This window comes from Colobus angolensis, unplaced genomic scaffold (genome assembly GCF_000951035.1).
Source record: "Colobus angolensis palliatus isolate OR3802 unplaced genomic scaffold, Cang.pa_1.0 Scaffold4, whole genome shotgun sequence".
NCBI lineage: Eukaryota > Metazoa > Chordata > Mammalia > Primates > Cercopithecidae > Colobus > Colobus angolensis.
Window position 1 is genome coordinate 2,490,471 of NW_012117376.1, and position 6,898 is coordinate 2,497,368.

At 46.4% G+C, this 6,898-nt stretch overlaps 1 pseudogene; it reads right to left on the reverse strand.

The window, feature by feature from the left end:
- Nucleotides 1–6,898, reverse strand: part of LOC105521429 — a 29,747-nt pseudogene that overhangs the window by 1,833 nt on the left and 21,016 nt on the right.

The following is a 6,898-nucleotide window of genomic DNA, read 5'->3' on the forward strand; positions in this document are numbered from 1 at the left end:
GGGGGCGGGGGCGGGGAGGGAAGGAAGCGCGCGTCGGTGGTCCTCTCCCCAAGGATTTCCTTCTCTGTCGATCCCCCTTTACTCACTTCACTGGCCCCCTCCCTACGGGTCTCAGTGCCACCCTTGTAGCCCCAGGTACCCCATCTCACGGCCCTCCACCCCGGCACCCCAGGCAGCCCCTGAACCTCGGTGGAAGGGGCGTCGAGAAATCCCGAGGAGTCGGACCCTACAGTCGCCAGCGGGGGACTGGCGGGCGGAGGGTGACCGTGACTCGCGCAAGGTCACACTGACTGGGCGTGGACCCCGGGTCAGGACGCACTCTCCAGAGCGCGCACTCTCCAAAGCACTTCCACGGGATCTGAAAAGCAAGCACTCAATACATTTGTGTCTTTCTTCCTGGATTCTGGGCCCCAGAGGACAGGCCCCGTCTTATTTACCTTGTTAGACGCCAAGGGCTGCCAGGACAGGGTCTGACACTCACTTCCTAGTGCCGTTTGAGTGAGTACCAGTCCCTGGTGTGATAGTCTGTAGATAATAAGCTTTTCACTGGATATTGCTAGAGTTCCTACACTGCGTTATTCATTACTTCATTTATTCAGAAGATAGTTTTGTTTATCATATGCCTCCTTCAGTGGTCCACAATGACAGCAACTTTGTTTCATTGCCTGTCTGCATGTCTAAAACAGAGCTTAGGATGACGGCGGGCATCCAGTTCTTGTTGGTTAAGTAAAATGAATTATAGGGAACCCAGGAAGAGGAGCAGCAAGGTTGGGAAGTGTTGGTAGACCTGCAGCCCAGGAAAGTGAGCTTGAGAGACCTTATGGTGCTAAGTGTGAATGAAGTGGAATGCCTTCAGCTCCAGGTTGCAGATTCCCGATTCAGCCTGGCTTAAGGAATATGCCAATGTATCAACTTGCAAAGCAAGAAGCCCAATGGCAGGACAGAGTGGGTATATTCTCTGATCTAACAATGTCATCAGGAACCTGAGATGTTCCCGTCTCTCTCTTCTACTTTCCCCACCACTGACTTCATATACAAAGCCAGTTCCCCTCATGCCACAAAATGACTGCTATGGCCGTTGACTCCTCCTCCCATTCCACAGGCAAGGGTAAGACTGATTTCTCTTTCCCAGAAGTCCTAAACAAATATCTCATTGAATCTCATTTGTCTAATCTGGTTTAGGCCTTTTTATGCCAGACAAATTGTTGCCGAGGGGAATAGAATTACCTTGACTAGATTAGATTACATTTGTGGAGTGGGTTAAATGTTGGCGAGAATACCGTGTCTACCAAAGAATGAGGTGACTCTGGGAATAGAAAGAGTGAGAAGAGGCTGAGATTACATCTGTAATCCCAGCACTTTGAGAGGCTGAGGCGGGTGGATTGCCTGAGCTCAGGAGTTTGCGACCAGCCCGGGCAACACGGTGAAAACCTGTCTCTACTAAAATACAAAAAATTAGCCAGGTGAGGTGGCGGACTCCTGTAGTCCCAGCTACTTGGGAGGCTGAGGCAGGAGAATTGCTGGAACCTGGGAGGCGGAGGTTGCAGTGAGCCGAGATAACACCACTGCGCTCCAACCTGGATGGCAGAGTGAGACTGTTTCAAAAAAAGAAAGGAGAGGGACAGAGAGGGAGAGAGAGAGAGAAAGAGAGAAAGAAAAAGAAAAGAAAATGGGTAAGGATGGAACTGAAAGAAAGAAAGAAAGAAAGAAAGAAAGAAAGAAAGAAAGAAAGAAAGAAAGAAAGAAAGAAAGAAAGGGAAAAGGAAAGGAAAGGAAAGGAAGGAAGGAGAGAAGAGAAGAGAAGAAAACGGGTAAGGATGGAACTCTTAGGAACACCAGCATTTCTGGGACAGCCAGAGGAAGGAGAGAGTCTAAGAAGGAAACAGAAGGAATCATTAACTAGGAACTAAAAGAACAGGGAATGGGTGGTGGTCGTTTTGGAAAACTAGTGGGAAGGTTTCCCCAGCTCCCAGTCATCCCACTATTTCTGGGATGCCCTGAAACAGTTGTTTCCCCTGTTGGCTATGCCTGGAGTCCCTGACACTGCCACCTGGCCGTGAGAGTTTGACTGGAGTCCCTGACACTGCCACCTGGCCGTGAGGGTTTGACTCAGGCCTAGAACTCTGACCTGGTGGTCAGAGTTGGACCAATGATAGCATCCCGTCTTCCATTGGACCAGTCATGAATACTGACCCAAAGGGCATCAATTCCAATCATTTTTTGGTATTTTACTCTCTGGTCTGGAGGAGAGATTTTATCGTCTTTAAAGATAATGCCATTTGCCGGGTGTGGTGGCTCATGCCTGTAATCACAGCACTTTGGGAAGCTGAGGTGGGAGGATGACTTGAGTTCAGGCATTTGAGATCAACCTAGGTAACATAGTGAGACCTCATCTCTACAAAAAATTAAAATACATTAGTCGGCCATGGTGGCATATGCCTGTACTCCCAACTACTCAGGAGGTTGAGGTGGGGGGATCACTTGAGCCTGAGAGGTCAAGGCTGCAGCGAGCCATTATCACACCACTGCACCCCAGCCTGGGTGACCAAGTGAGACCCTCTCTCAAAAACAAACAAACAAACAAGATAATGCCATTAGAGGGAGGGGACAGAGAGAAACTTAGCGGTATTGGAGTCCTGATTTCAGTTTTCCTGGCAGTCTAGTTGCAGTGTGAAACCTGGACCATTCTTCCAATAAGTTACCCTTTTATTCTGAGCAAGGTGAGCTGATGGAGCTGACTATTGATTGCCTGTCAATCTCTGACAAGACAGAGAAGGGGACTTGGGAGCAGGAGGTCATTTGGGAGGTAATCTCAGGAAGTAAGTTAGGAAGTGAACAGAATGAGACAAGAACAAAAGAAAAGCCAAACCAGTGGTGCACTGAGGATGTCGCTGCTATAGATAATGGGGCCTTAATTCTGCCAGGTCTTTTCAGAAGTGTACAAATGCCTCCCAGTTAGGAGGTGTGAGGCTGAAGCAATTATCTACTGACCCCCTCCTCCACTGGTCAAGCATTTTCCCTAGGGGAGTTAACTTCCTTGTATTTCGGTCTCCTGTTGCCAAGCAGACTCCCAGGACATCAGAGAAGGTTTTGAGGCAGGTATAAAGAGAGACAGACATTATTTATTCAAGTGGGATGCCACCAGTGCAAGGAAGACTAAGCTTGCGCAGAACCATCCATCCTAGATGTCCTCATTTTCTAAGCTGTTGTAACAAATTACTATAAATTTAGCAGTTAAAACAGCACAAAAGTTTACTGTCTCATGATTTCTGTAAGTCAGAAGTCTAGGCACAGTGTGGCTTAGTGAGTTCTCTGGTTGGAATCTCACGAAGCCAAAATTAAGGCGTTGTCAGGTTACTCTCCTTTCTGGAGGCTCTAGGAACGGATCTACATCCAACTCAATGGCAGAATTCAGTTCCATACAATTGCAGGGCTAAGGCCCCCATTTGCTTGCTGACTGTCATCTGGGGATCTTTCTCAGGTTCTAGAGGCCTGCTGCATTTCTTGGCTTGTAGGCCCCTTCTTCCATCTTCAAAGCCAGCAAAATCAGATCTTGTCCTTCTCACACTTTGGATCTCTCTAACCTCCCTTTCTACCTCTCTCTCGTACCTTCCTCTTCTGGTTTTAACAGCTCATGTGATATGAGATGCTGTCAGATAATCCAGGGTAACTTCCCCGGTTAAAGGTCAATTATTGGCCAAGTGTGGTGGTTCATGCCCGTAATCCCAGCCCTTTGGGAGGCCGAGATGGGAGGATCACTTGAGCCCAGGGGTTCGAGGCCAGTCTGAGCAATATAGCAAGACCCTGCTGCTAAAAAAAAAAAAAAAAAAAAAAAAAGCCAGGCACAATGGTTCACACCTGTGCCAGTACTTCAAGAGGCCAAGGTGTGAAGGTTGCTTGAGCCCAGAAGTTATAGACCAGCCTGGGTAATATAATGAGACCTCATCTCTAAAAATTTTTTTAATTAAAACAATTATAAAATATAAGGTCAACTAATTAGTAAACTTCATTCCATTCCACAAAGTCCCTTCACAACAGTAACTAGATTATTTTTAATTGAGTAGCTAGAGGACAGGAATCTTGGTGGGGGACATCTTAAGAGTTCTGCCTAAAAACTGTTCCTAAAATCAAGGTGGACCAAAGAGATGTGACACACGGCATTCAGGGTGTGTATTACACCCATTCCATCGATTAGAATGTGTGTTCAGCCACAAATAAGAAGGAAAGCAACTAAACATGGCTTAAAGTGCTTCTCAAACTTTAGTGAGCATGTCAGTCCCCTGAGGATCTTGTTAAAAATATAGATCCTGATTCAGTAGATCTGGAATGAAACCTGTTTTTTTGTTTTGTTTTGTTTTGTTTGTGTGTGTGTTTGTTTGTTTGTTTGTTTGTTTTCTGAGACAAGGTCTCACCCTATCACCCAGTCTGGTGTGCAGTGGCGCAGTCACAGCTCACTGCAACCTTCGCCTCCTGGGCTCAAGCAGACTTCCCACATCAGCCTCCCAAGTAGTTGAGACTGCACACCTGGCTAATTTTTATTTCTGTTTTTGTTTTTTGGTAGAGATGGGGTTTTGCCATGTTGCCCAGGCTAGTCTCAAATTCCTGGGCTCAAGCAATCCACCTGCCTCGGTATCCTGTAGTGCTGAGATGAGAGCCACTGTGCCTGGCCAAGAGTCTATGTTTCTAACAAGATGCCAGGTGATGCTGATTTGACTGGTCCTTTAGGGCTTAGAGTATAGTGTATTTATTACCCCAGATATTAAGGAGTCTTTAACTAGGCTGGTTCTAGAGATGGTTAATGTAAGGGTTCAAAGACACTGTGACATCAGATCACCTTCTCTGTGATTCTTATTTTTTTTTTTTGGCCTTGCCTTCATGATTGAGAAGGATGGAAGCAGTTCCAAGCATCCCATTTCCACAGGACAACATCCAGGTGCAGAAAAGGGAATGGTCCTATTTTATAATCCTTTTAACAAGTAAGATAAGCTCTTCTAGAAGCTCTTGGCAGATTTCCCATCACTTCTGATTGGCCAGAATTGTGTCATCTATTCACATCCAAGAAATCCCTTGCCGAGGCCATTCAGAGGTGAACAAAATCAGAAAGAAGGGCGAAAGGAAGGGGATTTGGGTAAACAGCCAAAAGTCTCTCCCACATCTGCTCGGAGTCAATTTTCCCCGTCTTCCTTACAGAACTAGGACTATGTTGAGAGACCCACCCTTCCCCGCTATGGCTGGAGATGACAAGTTTGTTCTGTGAAAGAGTATAATAAGAAATTCTCCAGACACAGGAGTACCAGGCAACAGGAGAGGGAGGAGTGAGAGGCCGTGCTGAAATCCAGGGGAGTCTGGATCAGTAAATGGCAAGAAGTCCAGCTCTTTACATCACTCAGCCCCAGGAACACAGACAGTCATAGGTCAGCCTTCCAGGAGCTGGGCATGGTAGTACATGCCTGTAATCCCAGCTACTCGGGAGGCTGAGGCAGTTGAGCCCAGGAGTTCGAGGACAGCCTGAGCAAAATAGGGACACCTTGTCTCTAAGATAAGTTAAAAAATTAAAGATTAAAAAAATTTTTTTTTTTTTGAGATGGAGTCTCGCTCTGTCACCCAGGCTAGAGTGCAGTGGCATAATCTTGGTTGCTTTAACCTCCACCTGCCAGGTTGAAGCAATTCTCGTGCCCCAGCCTCTCAAGTAGCTGGGGTTATAGGTAAGGGCCACCATGACTGGCTAGGTTTTGTGTGTGTGTGTGTGTGTGTGTGTGTGTGTGTGTGTGTGTGTGTGTGTTTGTTTATTTTGAAACGGAGTCTCGCTCTGTCACCTAGGCTGGAGTACTGTGGAGTGACCTTGGTTCACCACAACCTCTACCTCCCAGGTTCAAGTGATTCTCCTGCCTCAGCCTCCCAAGTAACTGGGACTACAGGTGTGTACCACCTTGCCTGGCTAGTTTTTGTATTTTTAGTAGAGACAGAGTTTCACTATGTTGACCTGGCTGGTCTCAAACTCCTGACCTCATGATCCACTCACCTCAGCCTCCCAAAGTGCTAGAATTACAGGCATGAGGCACTGCTCCCGGCCTAGTTTTTGTATTTTTAGTAGAGACAAGGTTTCACCATGTTGGCCAGGCTGGTCTCCAACTCCTGACCTCAAGTGATCCACGAGGCTCGGCCTCCCAAAGTGCTGGGATTACAGGTGTGAGCTACTGCACCTGGCCATAAAAAATATTTTAAGTTAACCTTCCAGGCAGAAGTCCAAGTGACTCCCTGGAGAAAAAGAAAGACCCTTGGGAAAAGTTCTGCGCAGACTGACATTGAGACCCTTGAGGAAAATCCTCCACATACTGAAAAGTCAGCTTACTGCCTGATCAACCCAGAGTGAAACACACAAATCAGCAAACATGCCTCTTGCATTCAGATCTTTCAATCAGCTTTCTAGTGCCTCGCTCTAAACGTGAATAACTGATGATTCTCAGACATTTAGTGAAAGCTCCCTGAATGAAAGCCAGATATAAAAACAAGCTAACAAACAAAAAAGAAAGAAAGGAAGGAAGAAAAGGAAGAAACAGTGAGAGCTAGCCTGGTGCAGTGGCTCATGCCTGTAATCCCCAGAACTTTGGGAGGCTGAGGCAGGGGGATTGTTTGAACCCAGGAGGTTGAGGCTGTGGTGAGCCATGATAGCACCACTGCACTCCAGTCTAGGTGACAGACTGAGACCCTCCAAAAATAAAAATAAAAAAAAGTAAGAGTGAAAGAGCTGATGAGAAGAAAACAGAATGCAGCTAGCCAAATAAACAGATTTTCATATTCATAAAACAAAACCAGAATGCTGTGTAAATGGGGGGAAGGACTGATCAAAAACCAGTGAAAAGCTTTGGAAATTAAAATAATAGAGCCTAAATTTAAA